Source organism: Sciurus vulgaris, assembly GCF_902686455.1.
Source record: "Sciurus vulgaris genome assembly, chromosome: 14".
Lineage (NCBI taxonomy): Eukaryota > Metazoa > Chordata > Mammalia > Rodentia > Sciuridae > Sciurus > Sciurus vulgaris.
Genome location: NC_136475.1, coordinates 80,812,741 through 80,837,992, shown reverse-complemented (window position 1 = coordinate 80,837,992; position 25,252 = coordinate 80,812,741). Strand labels below are relative to the sequence as shown.

The 25,252-nt window shown below is 49.6% G+C and overlaps 1 protein-coding gene across 1 annotated transcript in view; it reads left to right on the top strand.

Moving 5' to 3' along the window:
• KLHL29 (kelch like family member 29) overlaps positions 1-25,252 on the top strand; it is a 283,806-nt gene that overhangs the window by 60,434 nt on the left and 198,120 nt on the right. Inside the window, exon 2 of the mRNA XM_079109628.1 lies at positions 14,353-14,460. The gene's annotated coding sequence lies outside the window, so the exon portion shown is untranslated. The remainder of the gene's footprint in view (positions 1-14,352; positions 14,461-25,252) is intronic.

Sequence of the window (25,252 nt, the reverse complement as noted above, 5' to 3'; positions counted from 1 at the left end):
TGGCAAATTTCAGCAATGCTCCTCCTACTTGGAATGAAGAGCTGAGGCACATTTTCGTATTTATGTAGGCTTCTAAATAAATGTGTCTTCATTCTTTTTAAAGCAGGGTTGAGGTTCTGGCTTAGGTTAAGTAATGATACCTGCTCTTTGATCTGGAGAAAGCACCCTCCCAAAGAGAAGGCAGGCACCCTTAGCACACCATGGCTAGCAGGGCCCACTACAGGTGGGTTCTTTGAGGTTGATTTATCACTTGTGAGTTCATAGTTCCAAATTATCCTCACTTGACAAATGAAGAGCCCTAGGTCTCGCCTCTGTCACTGGGGAGTCTGTGGAGAAGCTAGCTCTGATTTCTAGGCTTTCTTCTATGTTTTACTTCTTTCTCTAGGCTTCATTTTTCCCATCTGCAAAATGGAGGGGTGGGTGGACTAAAGACTGTCAAGTGTCCCTAGCAGCCTTGACCTTTGGATTAATTAGGCCTTTGCCAGGATAGCGACTGCCCACCCAAGAAAATTAATTTTATGCCCAAATACAAAGCAGTTCCCCACTTTCTCAAAGAAAAGGTCTTCAAATATTTTTTATGTAGGCTTCTAAATAAATGGTTCTTAATTCTTTTTAAAGCATAAATGAATGTATGAAATTTTTGGAATGCAGATGTAACAAAAAACTGTTTATTCATGCTATTTAATTAATTACCTGCATATGTTTAAAATTGCAAACTACACAAAGTGTTAACCTATAAATTTGTCTTTTCCGCTTGTTTTATGAGTCATGATTCACACTTACCCTCGTAGTTTCACCTCCAGTGTGTGTGTTTACTTCTCTGTGTTTTTTCTTTTTTATCATCACTAGAGCGGCTTTCTGAATCTTCTGACAGTTTTCCAGAGCTTTATGATCCTTACTTCCATCCAAGTTTTTGAGAGACAGCACTTTCTGAGTCTGAGGATTAGGCCTGGCCTGAAAATTTTGTTCTGAGCCACAGGTCCCAATTCCCATAAGTTGAAGCAGTTGTTTTGATTTTTAACTTCTTTTCTCTTGCCTCATAGGTGAATATTCACAATTTCTTGCAGCAATTAACCATTGGTTGGTTTGCCTTTAAGGTGTTTCTACCGATGCCCAAACACTAAAATTGTGAAGTCATTTTCCCAAGAATAATGCCACATCTGTGTTCATTAAATTGATGTCTTTCTTAACAGTGTAGAAACTATTAATTGATGTATTAGATATGTTGAATAGAAGGCAGCCTTGTTTTTGAGGGACGATGTGGAATAGGAGAGAGATGGCTATGTACTTCTGCATAGACAAAAATATTTAATATGTAAAATGCTCATTTAAAAATGGATCAGCTGCTGGGAGCTGTGGAGCATACCTGTAGTCCCAGCTACTTGAGAGGCTGATGCAGAAGGATCACTTGAATCTAGTAACTGTGAGACCAGCCTTGGTAACACAGTAAGTCCTCATCTCAAAAAGCAAAACAAAAAAAATTTTTGTTTAAATCAGTAGGCTGGGGGTGAGATAAAGTGCTTGCCTAGCTTGCGTAAGACCCTGGGTTCAATCCCCAGCACTGCAAGAAATAAATAAAAATAAAACCCTTTAGCATTTTATATTACACACAGAAGCATTTCTTATTGGCTACTGCATTGCCAATGTCTGTGAATATAGACAGAGGTCCCCAAGAGCCAGATGACAGAGGTGAGACTGGGTCTGCTGGGCCCCACCCCACAAGAGAACTCTGCCCACCCTTCCCCGGATTCCAAACACCAGGAACTGTGAGCCCCTCTGACCACCTTTCTCCCGACCTGCCGCTGGGCTTTTGTGTCGTTTAATGAGCACAGAGTCGTTTGGAAATATGCACTGTGCTCCACAAAAGGAAATAGTAATATAATCAGAAATGATTATATTTCAGCACTTCAGCACTATTGCTACTATTAATGTCCATTATCACTATATTACCTGAAATGTGTTTAACAATCACAGTCACTAATCAAGGTGCCTGTCCTGGAGAACGTGCATTCTCTCCATTTGGGTCATACTATGCATTGTGCCGTTACTATTTTAAATGTTTTCCAGATAATGGGAACCTGCTACTTCATACTTTGAAAAGTAATGTAGCCGGTGAAACCCTGAGAGGTTAGAAGGCTATGCTTCCATCAGGGAAATAATGCAATTTCCATGCAAAATGATTATAATATTATTCAGTGATTACATGGGGGTGGGGGGTCGTCTGTTTGTGTTAGACTTTTGAAAGTGGCAAATTGAATCCCATCCAGGTAATCAGGGGTTATGAGTTTCCAGCACGGTGTGTTTGCACTTGGTAGGGGCTCGTTTCCCCACATTCCTTCCAGCCTTTGTTGACCACTTGGGCTGGACCTGCAGGGCCAGGGAGTTAATTCCCTACCTGCGACCCTCTGCCAGTGACAAATGGGCGTTGGAAGAAAACACCCCACATCCCTGCTGCTCTGGTAGGACAACTCTGAAGCTCTCCCTGCCTCCCAGAGTCCCTAGTGGCATTAGCCTGCTTGCTCAGGCTGGTGACCTGCCCTCTGAGCACCATTCATGTTGGCCTCCTTCCCATATCAGCTCATGTCCCCAGGCCCCTACCTGAGCTTCCAAAATCACTGTCCAAATAAATCACCTGCTTCAATTCCATGTCCAGGATTGACAAGAGAGGCACACCTAGCCACCCTACTCTCCCATCTCCCTTTTTGAGGGCCTCTGGGTTCCTATGTCCTATAACCCACTTGTAGAGGACCTTGACCACACCCAGAAGTCTTAGTGTTTTCAGGTGAAAAAATGAGAAGTGTGAATGTTCCTTTTGGTCAGGAAGTTGACAGGCATAATTTCTTTTTCCCACCTCTCTTCTTAAATATCAACCCTCCATTCAAGTGAGACAAGATGATTTAATCCAGGCTGTATTTTAAAATGCCCATAATCAATGCCCTCATTCTGAACATGTATGTATGTGCTCTTAGATAATTTATGTATGATTTTAATAGATTTGTCAACAGCAGCCCTTCCTCATCTAAACAGGCTGCTTGCAGACAGATCACTTAATTTGCTCCTCAGTGTTATTTTTCATATGTGGTTGCTGCTCTGTTGACAGATAGCAGATGAGCCCATTACAAACACATCTGACATGGCATCTACCGTGGGCATGGGCAAACTCAAGGTCTCCTACTGTGGCAAGCAGCATGAGTCTCCCGCCCCCTCAGAAGGGTCAGGATGTGCACTGAAGCTATAGTCCCCAGGATACTCCAGTGCTCCTGGTACCCTGGTTTCCTAATGTCACTGAAGGATCACCTGCTGACAATTCCCACTTCCTGCCTCTGTGGGCGTGGGGTGCCTAGCCTACCCAAAGGGCAGGCTGGAGATGTGGGAAGTTAAGACCCCCAGAGCACCCCTCTACCAATTAGAGGTGTGAAGTGGTGAATAAATAAATACCCAGCTTCCTTATCTCTTGGTGGACAGTCTAAGGATGCTCCTCACATGCTCAGAGGGTCCCAAGCAGGACTGAATCCGCTTCTCTCAGTGGCTCCCACTCATTAATGCATCCTCCACTGCTCTCCTCCTTTCTCCCAGCCCTACTCCCTCACAGTGCCTTCTGGATCAATTCCCAAAGAAACCCCTTGCGTCCAAATCCTTGTCTCAGGTTCTGCTTGAGGGGAACCCAAACTAAGACACGTACCCCTCTGAGTATCTTCCTGGTGGTCTTCCAGGTGCTCTGGTCCTCCAGGTCCTAGCTTCAGCCCTGACACGAAGCTCTTCTGGTCCCTCCAGTCCAGAACTCTCTCTCCAGGGACCACCAGCAGTCCCAGCAACAGAGCTAACTCTGCCCTTTGTGCTGCCATTGTTCTCTGGGGAGAAGTGAGGTTAGCTCAGATTTGAGGGTGTCCCTCCAGGTCCTCACCTTGGAGTGAAGACTAGAAGAGGCATCGAGCAGGGTGGAGGATGGTTAGGTAGACAACGCCAAGAGTACACTCTTTAAGGGGGAAAAAAAAAAAGTACCCCTCCTTCCAAAGATTAATGGAAGGGCTGATGGATGACATGCGCCATTTCCGTCCATTGTGGTAATGCAAGGAGAGTGCATCGTGTTCCAAGGGGAAAATGCTCTCTGGATGTGGTGATCTTCACCACACTGGCTTGTGACGGAGAGAACCACCTCAACTTCTAAATTTTCTCAATGGAATGTGATGTGTAATAAAATATAAATAGACCTTTAAGAAGCATCTATGTGTTTCTTTTTATCAACCTTTAGATGCGTTAAAGCCAAGTACAATTTTATATGAATTCCACATGATATGTAGTATTTTTATTTGCTACTTCATTGCTAAATGTTTCATATAAAACTGAAGAGGGGGAAAAGAAATACACAGTCCCACATATAAAAGAAGAAGCAGATGGCTAAATATGACCGTGGGAAGAAGCAGAGAATGGAGAAGGATCCGAATGGAGGCCCTCAGGTACCGGGTGAGGGCCCGAGATGGAGGGTAGGGAAACTGCTACCGTGGCTTCCTATGTTCATTAGCCATTTACTTCCTCTGTGTTTTGAGTAGGCCATTAGTATTCACAAGAATCTACAGGTACCTTTGTTATGGTTTTTTTTTTTTTATCTTTTAAATGTACATATAAATGAGTATGTATTATTTATAGACATCTTTGGATTTAGAAACATCAGGCTTGAAAAGTAATGCAGCAAGGAATATTTGATTTAATGCTCATGAGAGAGGGAAGGGGAGGGGGCTTTCTGCAGGAAGGAAGACTGAGCTGGGATAAGTCACCTAACCTTTCTGGGGACTTTCCTAGAAGCTCTTTGGTGACAGTTCAAGTGAAGAAACATCATCAGGTGAAAGAAAGGACAGCAGCCAGGGAGCTAGGGAACTCAAGTTCTTGTCCTAGCTCTCCTCCTGATGGGCTGTGTGACCCTGAGCTTATCACACACCCTCTTTTCTTCTGCCTACAGCCGGACTGGAGGCCATGCCGGCCAGTGGCCTTTGATGCACTCATACCGATTGCCCTGAACTCTGGCCTGGCTTCTCTGTTACTGCTTTATTTTGCAAAAGAGCAGTGAGGTTGATGAGCCATAGTCTCATATTTGAAGGTTCAACTAGAGTTTCATAGTTATTTGAAGGGGGGATGTGTCATTTTTGCAGTGGTGGGGATCACACCCAAGGCTTCAAGCATGCTAGGCAAATGCCCTGCCACAAGCCACACCCCCACCTCCACAGGTTGGTGGTCTCCAGGTGGAACGTGAAGCCAGGACAGGACCAAGCCACTTACCTACACATGTTGGTGGAGATCGGGAAAACGGAGTTAGCTTCTCATTCTATTTTCAGTTCCTAGGTTGTTTCTACATTGGCCAAGAAAAGCAGAGTACTTACAGAAATTCCTGGTAATAACTGCTTTCTGCTTGGGTATGGAGAAACATGCCTGTCTGTGGTTTATTTTTAAATGGATAACTCATCAGATGTGGGGAAAAAGTCCTATAATCTCCACAGACTTTCTTTCACAAAATTTTTTCCTCAGAGAGTGTAGAGACAGCCTCAGATCCATTCAAATAAAATAGCTCTTTACTGGGTGAGGAGGCGGTGCCTCCCAGACCCACTTGGGGCCAAGCAAGTGCTTTCAGCTGCTGGTCCTGAAGGCTGGGGTTGGGAGGAGAGGGGGCACGAGGCAATAAAGCCACCGAAGCATCTGCCGTCGGTTCTGGACTTTGCTGCTTGCTGGGGAGCAGGTGAAGCAGAGGGACTGGTGGCGGCTGAAGCTGAGAGCTAAGTGCCTTTCTTATGCTGGAACATCCAATGTTGGAGCAACCCTGACTCTCAGGGATGCCATCCCCGTGGTCCAGAGGAGGAGGCTGCGGCAGGGGTGGCAGTGGAGGTAGACAGAGGCCGTCGGTGCCATTAAATGGCAGAGCTGATGGAGACCCAGGTCTCTCTGATTGTGACTCCCGTGCTGTTGCTGCTGCACAGGCTGGTCCAACCCCTCCCTGCACAGAGGCGTGGGACACAGGGAAACTCGAAGCTGTGATTGTGCCATGTAGGCCCAGACCCGTCTGTCTGGGAACAGGTTCACGGACCTCTCTGCATCTCGGGGAAGGCCAAGAAACAGGCCAACAGCCCACCCGATGTTCCCCTGTGAAGCCTCTTCTCCCCCATCACTTCTTTTCAAAACTGTCAAGAGGTAAAGGCCCCAAGAGGCAGGGGATGTTGAGGGATCCTGAGTGTTAGCAGCTGCAGTTACAGCCAGACTGGCTCATTCCAGACCCTGGGAGCGGACTGGAGTGGTGGCTGTCCCACCTACCCCCATGACCGTCTCCAGCTCCCTGACACACACAACTATGGTCTGTGCTCTCTTTCTGATGTGGCTGGCTACTTGAGCACTTAGGATATGGGTCGTGGGTTCCCCTGGAGACTCAGGCCAACATTCCCAGGTCAGTTACCAGAAAGACAGACCTCAGGGAAGCCCTACTCTCTCTGGACCCTGCTTGAGAGGTCCAGACCTGAAGCAGGCTCTTGGCTAGGCATGCATTCTTGATGCCGAGCTGCTGTCTGCCGGTGGAGTGGGGTGAGCCTGACCAGGACCCACAGCCCCGCTGGAGAACAGGCTGGGACCATCTTGCCTGGCTGTGTGTTGCTTTCTTTCCTCCACCTCCTGGCCTGTTGTTTAGTTTTACTCCCCAGGCCTCTCTGTCAAGTCTTGTTTAAATGTTAGAACCTGGCCCCAAGAGTTTCAGGGAGAATCCAGGGAAGACACTTATCCACACTTCAGTCAGAGTTTTAAAGGGGCAGCACCCAGGAGGCCCACACAGCAGTGGGAGTGGGCTATAGGAATCACCCCACACGGAGAACTGGATGCACTGGAGGAGGGGACACTGCATGTCTCTGCACACCAGAAAGAGACGAAAAGCCATACCCACCCTGGTCCTGCTTGGTAGAGCGGCAGCTGGCCCGCCTGTCAGTAAATTAGGGACGTCAGCGCTGCCCCAACCCCCGGGACTCGGGAGGCGGCCTAATGAGGCAGAGTAGATGCGGAAGCACTGCAAACACCCCGCAGCTTCAGGCAAATGTGAAGCGTCATCATGAAAAGCTTAAATTTATGGGTCTGAAGGAGAGGCAACATCTGGGAAGGAATTATTGCAATTTAAAGGGAGGATGTAGGCCTGTTTATAAGAGCGAAATCTGGAAGCAGTGTCTGAATTTTTTTTTTAAACTAGTTTGTATTCCAGTCATGAAACTATGGTGTGGATATCTGCCAGATGTTCAAAGAAAAATTGTGGAGGATGAGTTGCATCTTGTAGACATTTGCCTTCATTCAACAGAGCTTTACTGAGCACCTACTACATGCCAGCTGTATGCTCTCTGGTGACATCTTCACAGCCACCGTGGGCCAGTCAGGCTGGAGTAGATTGATTTGGCACCTTCCGCATCATGAAGCTTTCAGAAAACACAAGGGCCATCCCAGTTCTGATCCAGTGACAGGCAAATCTGCGTCAACGGGTGGTGGGAACATACGCTGGCACCGAGTGGCCCAGTTTGGGTGGGTCCTAGCTTATTTAATTTCTGAGGAGCCTGCTGTGCAACAAGAAAATGTTTAGGGGCTTGCATTTGCAACTTTGTTTCTGAAATGTTTCAGTTTGAATTCCTGACAGTCTTGTTATGTCATAACCTAGGACCCCCTGCAGGCACCCCCATTTTCCTTATTTCCATGTTCTCCTTGCCCCAAATCAGTGGAAGGACTAGGAGATGGGCCCCATTTATGCGAGGCTGGCCCATCCAGATGGCTCTGTGGGTGACACATGTGCCCCTATTGTGACAGTCTCCACTGTCTGCCTGATGAGTCTGTCTACTCCAGAGAGGGCAGGGAAGCTTCCAAAGAGACATTTTTAGGAGGAAAACCCCTGAAGGCAGGTGAGAGATGGACCAGGGAGAGGGACTGGTAGAAGAGCTGGGGTATCTGGGCAACAGGACACTGGGAAAAGTCCAGTTTGCCCGGATTCTCCAGGGTCCCAGGACCATGAGTGATTCTTGGTTGGGGAGAACTGTCACCGGCTTGGGGTTTAGCACAATCCCTCTAGTGGCAGGAAGGCCACTTGGGGAGCTGTTACCTTCAGGAAAGTGTGTCATCCTCACTTCTGGCTGCTAGATAGTATGACTTAGCTTATGCTGCCATTACAAAATACCACAAGACTGAGTGCTTTGTCACAGAAATGAATCTGTCGCCAGGTCGGGAGATAGGAAGTCCCTGGTCATGGCTCAGCATGGCAGGTTCTGATGCAGGCTCTCTTCCCGGCCTGCAGATAGATACCCCGTGTCCTCAAAAGCAGACGGGGTGGGGGGCAGTTGTGTGTTTTCTTTTCCTCTTTTATAAGCACACCAGTTAGAAAATTCTGTTGGGTCAGAACTCTGTCCTTATGACCCTGTTAACCTTGATTTCTGACATAAGTCCCTGCCTTCAAACACAATCATGTTAGGTGTTAGGGCTTTAACATAGGAATTCAGGGGTGCACCATAGCAAGGTGAGAGACAGGAGGCCTGACCTGGGACATCAGTGGTCAAAAGCAGAGAGAACTGATAAATCAGCTGAGTTTTCTGAGCAATGCTGTGTTGGCAGGGGTGAGAGGGAGAGGGAAGACCTGGGGTTTTCATGACAGCGAGGTGTCGTTCCCTGGGATAAGGGTCTAGAAGTAGCAGATTTGGAAGAAAGCCAGTCAGTTCACGCGTGTAGTCTCAATGGAGTGGTCGGGCCAAGTCTTGCCCCCAAGAAAGTGAAAATCGGTCCCTAGAATTTGGGGGACAGATGGGGAACCTTAGCTATTATAATCATTTGTAGCCCTCCAAAGCGCTCCAACAAAATCTTGGTCCCTAGAACTTAATTTCTCTTGTTTGAGAGAATCAGAATGTCGTTGGACTTAATTTTTCTTGGGCGGGTGACTGGAGAATGGTAATGAAAGAGGATTGAGAAACACTGAGTCAATACCGGTGGAGAATCCGGGAGCGGCACCTCACTGTTGGCAGAGGTGTGTGGCGGGGAGGAGTGAGAGGTGTGTTGAAGATTCTCTCTTGGGAGGGGTCTGTGCAGGGTGAGGGTCACTTGGTAACCTGAACCTCACCAAGACATCTGGTTGCTAAGAAATGGGGAGGATCGCTAAGAACCTACTGGAATGAGGGTCACCAGCTGGTTCAGGTGCCTTATTCAGTTCAGGGTGTTGACTGCATAGGACAGCTCTCATCTCCCAGGATCAGGGGGCCCTGATAACCCAGAACAAAAGCATGGAGTACAGGCTCAGAATCGGGAATCCCGACTGAGCCTCCCTCACTGACTTGTGTGCAACCGGACAGCTTATTTGCCATGGATCTGTTTCCTCATCTATAAAATGGGGATAACAGAAGAAATCAATTCCCGGATCGGTTAGAAAGGTGGGTGAGCACATGGTCCACTTCTTGCCTGACAAAAATTCCCCAGGCACCGTGGCCCCTGCAGACTCATGTGCCACGGTAAAGCTTGCCGTGCGGTGCTTCTCTAGCAGTAGAAAACAAGTGATGGATTTCATCAGAGGCCAATTCTGGCCTTTCATGGAAATGGGAAACCTGTATTTTGCTGGGTGGGCTCTCCCCCTTTAAAAGCAGTGTCTTCCAGACCCCTGTGAACTGTCGTGAACCTTGATGGATAAACTTTCAGAGCATGTTTGTTTGTGATGGCAAGACGCCTTCAGGCTGCAGTGAGCCCATGGTTGATATTATTAATGGATGGCCGGTTTTTCTGTCTTCTTAAAAGGAGGAGTATGGCTAAGTGTTCCCCTTGCAAGATGCGTTGAGAGCAGACACTGAAGCCCAGGGCCAGGGTGGAGGAGACAGAGGAGTAGGCGTGGGGCTGTCTTTCTTCCTACAGCGTGTGGCCTCCAGTTCCTTTGCTTTTATTTTCCAAAGAAGGAAGAATCTGTTCCCCAACTTGCTGAGGGGTGCTAAACCACTAGGTGCTGGGGATAATTGAGAAGTGTGGTTGAGTCAGGCAGGGCTGCTTTCTGATCCTGTATTAAACTGGAGACTCCCTAATTGGTTTCTTCTCTATAGACAGTTTCCCTCCAAAAAAATTCCTGGGACCCTTGTTTGTAATTCTCTTGGCAATCAATTTGGTTCCTGTCAGGAACCATCTTTACTTACAGACTCAGTTAGAATGGATCTCAAAATTTTTCTTTGAGTTCAGTTTGAAGATTTCCCAGCATTTAACCCAAATAGCCCTTTCAGTCTTACTTATACATTGGTCTTAATGCCTTGTCAAAGTCAATTGGCATCTCTTAAGCACTTTGGGAAGGTAAAGATCATGAGACCCCTTTCACACTAGTGACTGATTACTTACTGGTTTTTTAAAAAATTAGAGTCCCTTATCCCTTGGCTTTTGAATTTTGTTTTCCTTAAGATCATAAGCTGCCTTTTGATGATGAAATTAGTGGAAGGGAAAGGGTCAGCTTGATCAGAGATGTCAAAAATCAAGTCCCACCAGGCACAGAGATGCACACCTGTAATCTCAGTGACTCAGGCGCCTGAGACAGAGGATGGCAAGTTCAAGGCCAGCCTCAGCAGCTTAGCGAGGCTCTAAGCAATTTAGTGAGACCCTGTCTCAAAATAAAAAATAAAAAGGACTGGGGATGTGACTCAGTGGTAAAACATTCTGGGTTCAATCTCCAGTACCCCCCCCAAAAAAAAAAAAAAAACTCAAAGTCTGGTCATCTCACCTGGAGATGGAAGGCCCTACCTACCCACCCCCTGTGATTTCTTAGGCTTGTTCCTGAGATTCATTTTCCCAGACCATGATTATTAGAAACCTAAGGGTTTCATAACACTAACTTAGAAACAAAATCATTGCTAGAAATCAGTTTCTAGTCATTTAAAATCACTTTAAATACCATGCATCTCATTAGAGTAGAATGCATTTAGATGAGTGGAGGTAGCTTCTAGACCTCCCAAGAAGATAATGAATCATGGATCTATTATACACCACCATGCCATGGGTACTATGGGTCAGATTCAAATATTAGGATGGCATAGATTCTCAGGAAGCCCCTAGAAGATCTAACTGCAAGAACTGGAGGTTGAGGGGAGGCAAAAAGAGCAAGAAAGGAAAGATTTGAAAAAATAAATAAATAAAGTCTGAACATGTGCTAAAAACTGCTAGAAACTCTCCAGGGAGGAGTTTCTGGTCAGAGTGGACCAAGGTGTCACCACAGAGGAGTGCAGGTGACAGTACTGAGATGGTGATGCTGCTGAGGAGGAGCAAGGGGAGGATTCGAGGATCTTGTCCTCTAGTTTGAAAAATGGAAAATAGAGGTTCATGGGAATTAAATAGCTCACCTGGTGTCATAAACTAAGTACCAGTGTTTCAGAATTCCAGTTGCGTCTGCTTGGGTCCAAAGCCCTGTGTTTAGCCCTCTCTACCTCTGGATCCATTGGGGTCTTAAAAGGAAATAGACATATATTCAAATGTGTCATTTGAGGAGAATTAAGTCAAAGAACTAATCATAAAAGTGCAGGTACAGTATAAAGAAGCCACCTTGGGTGGTACCCAGAGCTGATAAATGGAGATGGAGGTAATTACTGCCTCTAAGCCTAAGGGGAAAGGGGAGGAAGCGGTTACTGGAACCCAGAGAGAAAGGCAAATGGAGCATCCTCTCCCCATGACCCTCAGTTGAGGGACTTGGCCAGCCCTGAAGACAGAGCAGTGAGGCAGGGACAATACATAGCCAGTCCCCACCACCAGCCCCTGATCTCCTGCTAGTTCCTATAGGACTGACCCTAACCAGAAGTCAGAGCTGTGATGTCCTCCATACAAGTCAGGTGGGCCTCTCAGAACGTAGGACAGAGTGGGAGCTTGGGAAGCAGACCTGGATAAATAGAATCGATCCAGCACAGCCTACAGTGACTAACACGGTCAAGTCACATCAGGACCTTTGCATTAGCACATTTGAAAAAGGGCCCAGAGAACCCAGCTTTGCACATGCTTTATTTTTGTTTCAGTGATCTCTAGAACTGGCCTCTGGGGTCACAGAGGAGGAAGGACAGGCTGCTGTCACCAGAGCAGGCTGTAGACTGCCCTGTGGTCCTTCTGCAGTGTTGTCCCTCCAAACTCCCGCTGGCCTCTACTGTATTCGTTCAGCCTGGCTACAACCTGAGGGCTAGGCATTAGCTGACCAGAGGGAGTTAAGACGTCTAGTAGAGGAGAAGAAACGCAGATTAATCTGATACTGACCTCTGAGAATTTTGTCCCGAGAAATCGAGAGCCCCTTCTGACGCTTGGTACCCAGGAACTTCTGCTCAGTTTACAGCCATCACCATGGCCTCCAAGGCCATCTATAATCTGGGTACTCAGCTCTCAGTTTCATCTCTACAGGAAGCTCCCTGGCCCAGACACAGTGGCCTCCTTGCTGATCCTGGAACACACAATTATGCTCCCCGGAGGCATTTGACTTGCTCTTCCCTTCTGCCCCAAACACCTGCATGACCCACATTGTTTAAGAAGCCAGAGGAATTGGAACAGGAGCCACTTACCAAGCCAGGACCAGTCAGGGGAATTTTATTTCTCTTCTGCATGTGAGGTCCCCCACCTCATTGAGATTCTCCAGTTTAATGAAAATCATGGGAAGAATCTTTGTGGTGACTCTTCAGAAGTGTTAATAGAGATTTTTTTTTTCAGTTTATTTTGGTAACAGTTTCCAGTTTTTAAAAATGTTTAGGTAATCTTTTCTACCTTCCCCAAATTCTAATTCTTGTAGATTCATTAGATTGACCCAATGCTTTCTCCTGTCTCAGTTCTTTGTATACACGTTCTTTTCAGACATGGAACAAAACCCTTCCAAAAGAAAAAAAGACTGGGTGCAGATTCCATGATGCATAAGGCTGACCCTGTCCCTGTTCCCCCAGCCCCACCAGTGCATTCCCTACCGTGCTCTATTTCATCTCTACAAGTAGTGCTTATAACCTTCTCATGTGCTCCAGAATTATCACTTATTCCTAAGTTTCCTGTTCCTTGTATGTTTCCCCCCACGAGGACATGAGGTCCACAAGGGCAGGAATATTGTCATTCATTCGTGTGTTCCCAGCACCTAGAACCTAGCCCAACATACAGCAGGTGCTCAATAAGTGCTTATGAATGAATGAATGAGTCTTAAGAACCTAGAAATGGTTTGACCAGCACCTATCTGCTGAGGATCTTTCCCAGAAATATATCGATCTTCTAATCACCAGCATTGCCAATACCTTGTGGCCAAAGCCATCAATGTCCCTAAATGCATCACACAAGTTTGGCAGAGGAAATGGACTCAGGACTTTGGCTCCATGTCAGAATTAAATGGTGACCTTGGCTTATTTTGCCTCCCCACAGAGGTTATTTCTTAATCATAAAGAGAACATTCTGTCCTTGGGAAAAGTAATATTTTTGCCACCTTCAGCTTTCAAATGGCTATTTGATATGGCTCACGGGTGTCCCTGTCAGTGGCAGCTGAAAAAGCTCAGGTGGAGAGGATCTGAGAGAGAACCGTGTGGCGTTGTCAGAGAGAAGCTGGCCATGAGGTGGAATTAGTTTACAATAACTTATTTACCTGTCCAAACCCTTCATATCACATTAAAGCTTTCCCCAGCTACCCAGGACCCTGGAGTACTAAGAGGAAAAAGGAGAATCAATTGATAATGATATATCCCGTTTAAAAAAATATATCGATTCCCAGGTAATGGCAGTGGCGTGTGTTTGCAGGGGAGGATGCCATTTCCCGGGCTGACGATGACTTTCTCATACATTACATTTGAAAGAGCGAACGGATGGCCCTGCCTCCTGTAATAGATAGCCTCTTCTACTAGGTATTAAATCTATATATATATTTTTAAATTCTCCCTAAGGAACCCATCCTTCACCTCCTCAAGGTCTTCTTGCCCATTGTCTAAAAGAAGTAATGCTTTGTTTTTGTAATTCTCAGTTTGTGTCCTTTTCTGCATTAACGACTTAAATTTCTTATTTTTCCCCATCAGGGGAGTTTCTTTGTTCAGATTAGGTGGAAGACATGCCATTGTTCTCCCTCTCATCTGGTGTTACTGGCTCAATGAGGGGATCAGGGCGAGCTGGCTGGGGAACAGGGGAGGGACACCTCTCCTCTCAAGTGCTGCTGTGCCTGTCGTGCTCATTGTCTGAGCGTGCTGCAGCTGAGGTGGTACACAGGAGGTGGCCCAGCATCTGGGAACAACCCGAGCTACAGACGAGCGTCCCTTTAGGGTGGGGACGTCTAAGATACCGGAATTCAAAACAGGTCTTTTTGCAAAAAGTGATTCCTGTTCCCCACCCCAACCCCACTCTTTTCCCCTCTCTTTTCAGACTTTCTGGCTTCCTCGTGATGCTCGCACTTGGCTGAGTATTGGTGGCCGTCAAGGCTTTTGCATCCTGGGGACGAATCCTGAACTTGCCAGAGACGGGCGGCGCAAGGTAGGTCTCTGCTCAGCTCACCTGGAATAAGGAAAGCGCCCAACCTGGGCACCGCTGGCTCTTTCCTCCCCTACTGAGTGTCTGGGGAAGAGGAGAACGGTAGCTGGGCCTCACTCTTTGGTTTGGTAAGGTTTTTACCACAGGTGTATGATCCACTGGTGCCCAGGGCCTCCAGAAGCCATCTTGGCCCCAAACACTGACTCTTCTTCATTCCTCTGGGTCTTGGGTTTCCTGGGGGAGGGAGGTTTAGACCTGGGGGTGGACAGCAGCGAGGTAACCAGTCAAAAACTGTCACTCTTCTTCTGTAATTTATAATTCACAATTTAACTTACAATTTAACTCTTTTGTTACTAAAATGTATTATTAAATGTCATGAAAATACTGTTCATTGTTAAAAGGTCTTAAAAGATGGTACCATAATAAGAACTGGAGGTATAACTCAGTGGTAGGTGGAATACTTACAATGCACAAGGGCCTGGGTTAAGTCCCAGTGTAAACACACACACACACACACACACACAAAGTACCTAAAATTTTATAAATGACTTATATTCCCCATCTATAATCATTTTAGTGTCTTTCTCTGGACTTTTCTTATGCATACAGGCCTGCTTGTACATGTGTACAATTATCAGACTATGTATACTACTCAGTGAAATGTTATTTTAACTCAACAGTACACATTAAAACACCTTTTTATAGTAGTGAATTGAAATCTATGTCATCATTTTTCAAGGCTTCATATTATATGGATATAATAATATGCATAATTTACTTGATGCCCTAATGATGGACATTTTGCATGTTTTGAATATTTTGCTATAGCAAATAATACCACAAGAAACATTTCTGCACATGTACTTTGCGTAATCATTTGATTATTTCCTTGGGTTAAATCCAGCCTAACATTTTGACAGTGGATTCTCAAATCAGGTTCAGGTCTAACATTTTGACTGGATTCTCAAATTAGGATCAGGCAGCCAGGAGAGGGGGGAATGTGGCCTATCTTGTAAGGTTGTGAATCTGATGAGATGAATCTGCATTGCTCCAACACCAGCAGGCCAGGAATGTGCCCACCGAAGCAGGGAAGTCTACAGCAGGAGTTGCCAAGGCTCACCCCATTCACTGCTGCCAAAGCAAGAGGGCTGGAATGAAGCAAGTCAAGACGGGGCAGGAAGGGCAGAGGACTTAGGACAGCTGAGGCTTAGCTGGCCCAGCCTCACATTTCCTTGCAGCACTTGAGCCTTTGGAAGTCTATGACTCCCTGTAATCTCAGCAGCTCGAGAGGCTGAGGCCAGAGGATGGCAAGTTCAAAGCCAGCCTCAGGAACTTAGCGAGGCCCTAAGCAACTTAGTGAAACCTTGTCTCAAAATAAAAAATAAAAAGGGCTGAGGATGTAGCTCAGTGGTAAATTGCCCCTGGGTTAAATTCCCAGTATAAAAAGAGGAACGAAAAGAAAGAAGTCCAAGGGCCAAAGCTACAGCTGCAGGGACACACGGGGCCTAGTGCTGGGTGGCACAGGCCCTAGTGGCTCCAGGATTGCTGCATGCTAATAGGGGGCATCTGCCTACAACCAATTTGGAACCCACACTCCAACTTTTCTCTGCATCAGGGCAGAGCATGAAGTCCGTAGGGGTCCCTCTGTGTGCCCATTCTCTGCTGATCAGAGAGCCTTCTCTTTGGACTCAGAGGCAGCGAGGTTGAGGATAGCCTTTCTCTCCCAGAACCCTGTGCAGAAAAGAAAAGGCAGCTCTGGGATCCTGGCTGGGGTAGCCGAGGTTGTCAGCAGGAAGCAGGAGAAAGCTCCAGACCAGGCCTAGACAAGCTGCCAAGATGTAAAAGCGCCCACCACCCAACTGTGCCTCCAGCCAGCTGCCACCCAGAAGCCCAATGGGGACAGCCAGAGGAAAACAGATGGGTTCCTGACCTAGAGATCTGGTAGGCTGTTGGCACGAGCCTCATGGCACCACTGACTGGGGGCAGCTGTTCTCATGAATTATCCCAGACCCTGGGGACTGTGGGGTCACAGAAGGGGAGCTGGAAACATGACCGCAAAGCCTGGGTTCACTGACAGTCCTGCCCCACTCCAAGAGGGGCAGAGGTGAGCGAGCATCTGAGAAGAGATTCGGGAGTTGCGCCTCACAGGAGGCAGGCTTCTGAGGACACTCGCGTGTGACTGTGGAGGGGAGGAAGGGGATGGGGGCCCCCAGGGCAGTGAGCTTTGGTTCCTTGAACATGACTCTCAGTTTGGGGCACTCTGTTTCTTGACTGACACAGAGTGACACGTGGCTCTCCTTCATCCCAACCTTGAACAAGAATAGATCTATGATGGGAAGACCCTGCAGGTGGTCTCGCCAGGCATGCCTGATAAGGGGCAGCCCGTGTGAGCATCAGAGGGAGGTCCCCACTGCAGACGCCTGTCTGTCTTCCTGCCACCTGGCCAGGTCCTGGAGGGTGGGGCTCAGTCTGCTACACCCTGTCTTCTCCCCCCTCCATGCCTCTCCCAGCTCCCTACGGACTTTGAGAAAGCCCATCCCTGTGGCAGGACCGTTTCGAGAGCACCGTGCCACGTGGCCTAGTGCGAGGTGCACTCTTCCCTCCCGAGTAGGACTCCCACTAATTCCTGGGAGTATACAAAGGTGCCGTGGCCTCCTATGGCCCCTGGTGACCCGTGGAAGCAGCTACAGTTCCCTGTGGGAACTGAGCCAGCTCACAGGTCCCTACACACCCTGCCCCAAAAGAGGCCAGTTCAGGAAAAAGCGTGAAGGGAGCGCTCTGCCTAGAACTGTTTGATGAATGAAAATCACCCAAGTAACCAAAAAGGGCACCAGAACCAGTCGGGGGTGGGGGGGTGAAATCTAATGCCTGCACCACAGGGGGCAGTAAGCAGAGGACGCGGGGCAGAACCAAAGGCTGGTCCCAGAACCGTGCTGACAGACCCCCAGCCTCTGGAACAGGTGGACGGTGAGTGCCGGTCCTCCTTGGCTTTGAGGAGCAGCCAGGTGCATCCGCCCCTGCCTCTGTCACTGGGACTGTGGCACCATCCCAGTGCTGCCTGTCCAGACCCTTTGCCCCTACCCTCAGCAAACAAGTGCTCTGCGTGCCCTGCATCCTCCAAGGACATTGCACACGTCTCCGCAGACAGCGGGACTTGGAGCGGTTCCAGGTGCCACACCCTGGGCTTCCTCGCTCACCGCAGCTTCACTTCCTCCAAATCGATCTGCAGGTGCCCTCTCCGACCACACTCCCGTCCTCTGCCTGACTTCACCCCCGACTAGGACAGCCTTGCTCCATTGAGACCTCCAGGCCTTCTTCCTCTCTGCCGCCTCCTTGTCCATGTCCATCTGCCACCGTGGTTCCCACCCCAGGATGGGCCTCAGTGCACGTGGCCATGCAGACCTCTCAGGGCTGCTCTGGTCGCCACCTGTATTCAGTTGTCCCCTCATCCTCAGACTGTTGCTGTCTTTCCTAGCCTGCCCTGGGGACCTCTGCAGCCCCCTCCTCTGCTGGGCATCTGGGCATTCTGGCACCTTAGAAGTCCACGTGCCCAGGCCCATTGGCAGCTCAGCTGGACCTCAGCCAGGTCTCAGCCCTGGTCAGGCAGCTCCTGTGGTGGCTCCCTTCCTGCTGCCCTTTACATCTTTCCATTGGAGGGTCCCTGAGACCCCAGTGCCCTGTCTACCTCCATGTGGACGAATTGCTTCCCTCCTAGTTTCCTGGGGACATGGACCCTCCCGCCGTCATCACTACTTGTGGGGACTTCACCCTCTGGCTCCCGTGTGCATGAGAGTGCTCCTGCTCCAAGGCATTCCTCGGCTTTCCGTTCCTCCTTCGTTCCCTACTCCCCCTGCCTTCGCGGTTCCCGGGCTTGACTCCCAGATGGCATCTCTGTCGCTGTGCACCTGTTACCTGCCTGTCCGATTGCGTGCTAGACTCAGCCTGTCTAATACAAAGCTGCAGCATTGCTGTCTGTGACTCCTTTCACAGGTAGGCCTCTGCCCTCCGCCTCCTGTGACTATGATTCTCCATCTCCATTGCTTAGGGGGCTCATCTTCCTTCCCAGACTATCAGCTCCTTGAGGACAAGGACTGTCCTTTTTCCTCCACAGGCCCACAGCAGGGCCAGGTGCATGCATACATGCACTGTAAGATCAGATGGTAGTGTTCCTTCCAGAGATCGCAGAACTACAGTGTGCTCACAGACAGTGGGGTGGAGGGGACCCTGGAGTCAAAGGCAAGCCACCGGCTTCTAGTTCCAAATCCACCAAGAACTCTGTGCAAGCCCCATAAAACCTTCAGAGACTCAGTCTTTTCATCTGTAAAATGGGAATAACCGGGACCTTCCTGCCGGTCAGGAGAAGACTGAGAGGTTGAGTGGAGACTGGCATCGAATGAGTGGCGGAGCCTCCTGGGCCAGCCAGCGCAGCAGTGCTGGGTCCTCAGTGCACGTGGAACTGGCCTGGGTCCTCCCCCAGCTATTCCAACTGAAGTGTTCTCGCGAGGAGGAGGGGTTGTGGCACTTCAGCCACTGCTCTCAACCCAGGGCGAGACCGATTCCTCCACTAGAGGTGGAAGTTACAGAGGTTTTACGAAACAAGATTCCTGGGTGATGTGTGATTCCTCTCCTTTGTCAGCTCCTCTCCAGTCTGGCCCCGGAATCAAATCACCCCCAAGCTGGGCACCCTGAGTGTGTCATGCTGTAAACCCTGTCATCTGACCCCACCCCAGCGTATTTTCACATAAGCTCTGCAGGCTCTTAGGGCACCTGCTGTCCTACCGATCTCACGCTGGGCCCACACTGAGGGTATCCTGGCTGTTCATGTTTATCCTGTCGCCTGTGCCACCTTCTCTAGAACTCCAGCAGAAACTTCTCTGGTTTCCCCACAGAGATACTCCTCTCCCAAGCAACTGTCTTGGTGTCTCACAGATCGAGGATTTTAACAGACCAACTTTTTGTTTGCCCCTTCTGAGTCCTCTGAACATTAACCCTCAACTCCACATCTGTATTAAAATCACCATCTGTATTAAGATCACCAAGAGAGACAAAAAAGAAAAAGAAAATTCTAACTCCCAGGCTGCATACCAGCCCCATTAGATCAAAATCTCTGGGAGGGGGGCCCAGGCATTTGTATTTTTGTAAAGCTCCCCAGGCGATTCCAAGGGTTAGGCAAGGTCAGAAGCACTGCCAAGCCTGGAGGCAGACCGTAGCCTGCCTGTAGGTCAGGTGTGGGTCTTTCTAGACGTGAGTGATTTCGTGTAGGCGACACTCGCTGCTCCATTTCCTCTCCTACACCCGTTCCTGCTCCTACTTTGATTTACGATGTCTTAATGTATCCTTTTAAGTCCCCTGCAGTCCTTTCTGGAACTCTGGTAGGTGAAAACAAACAGACTAGAAAGCTTGTACTCCACCCTGTCTGGGACCTGGGCCCAGCTCCTGCCCCAGCGGCCACCCCCCACCTTGCCCCAGCCCCAGGAGCCAGGTCAGCGGCCTCTGCTCTGGGAGCCCTGCTTTGGGGAATGGCAGCCAGTTCTGCCAAGAGCTCTCCAAGGGTCTCATAATCTATGTGCTGAGGATGGGGCTGGGAGGAGGCTGGTGTTGGCCAGGGAAGGCTGTCAGAGTGTCATTTGCCCATGGCTGGCCATGCTACCCTTCTGTACCCTCCTGATCTGCTCCATTCAGCCCCACACCCAACAGCAAGCGGAGCTGGTGGGCAGAAGGCAGGAGGCACGCAGGGTGGAGGGTCCCCCACCTGGAAGCCGGGAGCTGAGGACCAGCGTGCGCGTGAGCAGTCCCATTGGCTGACGGCAGGGCGGGTAGAGGGCATGCTGCAGTTCATTCTGGCTGCAGAACCTCATTTGGCACCTGGGCCAGAAATAGCTTATCCGCAAACCTCCGAGTTTATTTTTGTGGCAAAGTTTGATTTTCCAAGCGGACTGTCTCCTTTACCTTGCACCTGCCCCAGTGGCCAGAGCTGCCAGGAACAGTTGTGAGTTTGTCCCCTGCTAAAGACAGCTGACCTCAGAGGCATGGGGGCTGACTCCTAGCCTGGGCTCTGAGAGCTTTGCCTGGTAGGGACTTCTCTTTCTAATTTGCACAAGAACAATGACTAGGCTAATAATAGCGGCCTTGCCAGCATCCTGCTCAGGGAAAGGACCACATGTGCATTTTTTTGAGTGACCATACTCCTAAACTTGTGGACTTCTATCTCTTGTGGATGGTCTCATTTACTAATGCTTAAAAGCCACTTGAAAATACTTTGAGCTTCTGTCTTCTATTGTAAGTTTCTCTCCCCTTCCTCTCCTCCCTCAGACATATAGTACCTCAGGATAGCCAGCACCTAGGAAATTCAGGTGGTCCCACATTCATTCATTCCTTCTATTGTTTACCGGCAGCCATATTGTATATTATCACAGGTCTTGGGGGCCAGTGAACTAAGACAAAAGCCCTGTCCTCCAGAAGCTTCCACTCCAGGTGGGAGACCAGCAGCTAAACACATCCTTATATATGTAATCAATCCAACAAGGAGACTTCATACAGAGTGCTATGGAAGACTCACTCATTTGCTTAACAAATATTTCCTAAGTACCTACTATAATGCCGGGTACTGGGAAGATTGCAGTGACCACGTGAGAGAAAAATCCCTGACCCTGAGCTTACATCTGAGGACCCTGGAACAGAACTGTGGGGACAGGCCGGAGACTGCTCCGCTTGCTCCTGCTTTCATCTTGGCCACTCGGAGGCTCATCAGTTACAACTGCCAGTGGGCATTTTCATTTGAACTGGATCGAGAGGCAGGGGGAGATTGACGCCTCACTCACGGGGCTCAGGCTCATCCCTGTGAGACAGACGCAGCCTAGCAACCCTCGTGGGCCCTTTGATTTGTAACAACTCATTTATATAAAAGCATCTGGTTCGTAAGGTAGCAGCAACAACCATAAAAAATCATTAAAAGCATATTTCTGCTTTTACAAAGTAACCTAGTAACAGCCCAGGAGGCAACAATCAACCTGCCCCATCCTCCTCCAGGTCCCCAGGCAAGTGCTGAATGTGGGAAATGGAAGTCGGGACAGAGGGTCTTGGAAGTTCCCTTCTGGAGTCAGCACTCGGGGATGTGCACGGAGCAGCCCTGCCAGGCAGGCTGAGGACCTCGCCCCGCAACCACTAGCACGCAGAGGAGGTGTGCTGCCTCTCCATCCCAGAATAAACAGTGTGATTATTTATTTAGTCCCCGTTCAAGGCTTTCTAACACGCGTTTGGAGTGCTCTGCCATCTTGTGCAAGTACGCACTGAGCTGCAGCCAGTGACATGTGTGGATCAGAAAAGAAATTCTGCCCCATGCCAGCTGGTTTGCCTGGCCTCCGCTCCCATCCAGAATCAGGCTAGCTTGCCCCACGCGAGCATGTCGTCTTGTTAAGCGAGTCTCCCAGAAAGCCTCCCCCGTCTCTACCTGTCTGCTGGCAGAGTGCTTCCATGGGAACTCTTCCTCCTCCAGGGATGCCCTGACATTGTGACTCTCCTGGGACCATTTGGCACTGAGTTCTTGGTGCAGTGCAGTCCTTTTAGCCCCCGGGGTACACCAGGCTCAACCCCTGACTCCTGGGCACATGCTGGGGACAGGAGAGCAGCCTTACAAAGCTGAACACAGAGCTCACACAGGAAAGTCAGTTCGGGAGCCCTGGCTGTGCTCCCAGCCCTCCGCCCACTCTCCTCCTGTCACGGAACACTCTGGAGGGCAGCCGTGAGGACTCAGTCTCTGGGCCCCTCCCCAAGGCTTGGCACAAAGAAGGCTTGCAAATGTTCCTGGGATGGACGAATGATGGGGAGCAGTTCATTCAGCCTGTCCGACGATGTCGGCTCAGCAGCCTGCCACAGCATGTGAGCAGCTCACAGCCACCCACTTTAGGACAGTGGAGTGGGTGATGCACTAACCCTGCCCTCCAAGGGCCACCACCCCCTGGGGACACCATGTACCCAGCCAGGGCTCTCTTTTAAGCTGTTCCAGCACAGTCTATAGTTTAAGAGGAAAACAGGCCTCCCCAGACCTTGCTAGAACTATGGTCTCACTGTGCTCAATTTCACATTCCATGTTTAAAAAATGCATTCCACATTCCACGAACCTCATGGTCTTCGCACATTCATTCATTCATTCATTCATTCTTTCATTCATTCTGGAAATGTTGCTAGTGAGCTACAGAGGGAAGCAGTCAGGAGCACTGGAACTGGATTTCCTTGATCCCAATCCCAGCACTGCCCCTTCCCGGCCTTGGGACAGCTGCACAGTATTTAAACCCCTGGACCTCAGTTTCTTCATCTGCAAAATAAGGGTTATTGTGCTGCCTTCCTCAAGAGTAGTCGTAGGGGTGAGAGGTAGCATAGCAAAGCACCTGGAGTAGCGCCCCCAGTGTGGCCCTGCACACAGGTTTGCCTTTGTAATCCTCATGGGTAAGGACCCCAGCAGAGCCGTGGACTTAATCTTTGCCCACTTCAAGACCAAATGCACTTCCCAAGAGAGGTGTCCTTGAGTCCACCTCCTGCCTGCCACAGTCAATTTCCTGTGGCCTTTACTTGCAGAATACCTTCTGTCAGCAGGAGACTTCTGCTCCCAGGGAGGTGGCCCGCTTTCATCCTGAACTGGACTCTATCTCGTTCCAATTTCCTGTAAGCCACCATGGCTAGGGTCCTACTCATGTCTGGAGCGGAATCTCCAAACACCTGTTACACCCATTTTATCCGCCCCCATAGCCCCTAAGTGGACCTGAACAGCACACAGTGTGACCCAACAGCCTAAATCCCAGACAGTGACCAATGGCCATCAGAAATGCTGGAGCTTGTCCCACCTGGGGCTGCCACCAGCTTGCTTGAGACCTGAAAGTGTGTACCTGCCCCTCAGTGGATTCCCTCTTATTTATCTGTCTCATGAGGGGGTTAGATTCATGCCTGATCCCTGAGGGCCCATCAGGCTCTGGCCCTAGGAGTGACACTCGGGATGTGGCCACATGGGATCTTCTGGGACTCCACCACAATTAGCACTGTGGCTTCAGAAGGTATGTCAGCACGTCCTTGGGGCATCTCTCATTAACAATTATGAAGTCATTATCTGGTAAATAATTCATAACCCGAGAGATGGGATAAGCTGCCAATAAACAATAATCCATTTAGAACTAGGCTTGGCAGGGGCGAGGGCCTCAGTGATGATCAGCTCAGGCCTCCTGGCCTCTGGTGTTAGCTCCGCCTCCACTCCAAAGCTGTCCCCCACCAGCCGGCCCTCAGGCATTGGCTGGCTCCCAAGCTCAGAGCTCAGGCAGTGTCTGTGACAAGGGCCAGGCATCAACAACTGTGCTGAGCAATTTGCAGATATGCCTCCTTCCGGGTCCTCCCCACAACCCTGCAAACAGATGCGTTGTCATCCCGTTTACAAAGGAGGAAACTGAGGCTTAGAGGGGCAAAATGATTTGCCAGGGTCATTTCATCAGAAAACCTGATGTGGAATTAAGGCTCATATGATGGGAGAGCTGTCACTCTTGCCAATGTGTCCCACTCCCTCCTACTATGATCCTCAGCCTCTTGTCACTTGTCTGGCCCTTGTCTGTGTGACCTGTGCCTCACCAGGGAGACGGTGAGCCCCGGAGGTCTGTGACCCCCTCTGACCTCCCTCACCCAGACCAGCTCACAAAGGCACAGCCACAGCTTCCCCTGTCTGAACAGCTCCTTAGCTGGATGACTAGGCTTCTTAGTGGTATTTGGAAGGGGTAAGGAGGGGCTTAGAGTCTTCGAGATGCTGAACCTGAATTTCCATCTTCTGGTAGACCTGTTGGCTTCTGCTTGCCAGCGGAGAGACCAGTCTCCAGTCATGCTCTTGCAGGATGGACCTGGCCAAGGGGTTCTTGGCTCCAATGCCCTGGGCCCTGGCCGCAGATTGGTATTTGGGCTCTGCTGAGAGCACCCCCTTTTCCACCCACACCATCACCCTACCAGCAAGGCCAGCACCCACCTTCAGTCTGTAGGACCACTCCAGAGACCTCCAGGGGCTCCAGACTTGGAGGAGCCCAGGGTGTATCCCACTTCATCTTCTTTCTCCCAGGTGAGGGTCCAGCAGACATGGTCAGCATCCATTCTACGGCCATCTTGCCAGGCCTGGCATCTCAAAAGGGCCCCATTCTGCTTCTTAGGCAGAGCCGCCCTGGAGGCAATTGGAAGCTTCAGGGAACAGGGTGGGGTTGCACCATGATTGTCACACATCTGGAATGTTGCACAAACCTCTGCGGCTGGACCATGTGCTCAAAGGACCACAGTGGTTCCCCAGACATGCTCATTTCTCAATAACTGCGGTAGCCAGCCCGAGGTGAGGCCCCTTCTGGCCTTTTAACCTCTCCTCCCACATCCAGCAGAGTGGTCAGGAGTGGCCAAGGCGTGGGCAGGCGAATGGGTCACTTGCTGCTTTCTAGAACAGCTGGAATCCTCCTGTCTCCTTTGAACAGACTTGCCTCTCGGGGGTGCTGGCCCTGACTTATTGGCAGGCTTCACAATGACATATGCCCTGCCCTGGGCCTAAGCTCCTTGCTTCCAGGATGGGGGAACCTTCCACCCTGAGCATCTCCTGCCTTCTGCCCACCATCTCTGCATGCTGTTTGGTTCAGGGCTAAATGGAGTAGATCAGGAGGGCACAGCAGGGTCGTATGGCCAGCCATGGGCAAGTGACACTCTGACAACCTTCCCTGGCCATCATCAGCCTCCTCCCAGTCCTGCCTCAGAAAATAGATGCTATGAACCTGCCAAAGCTCTGCTATGAGGC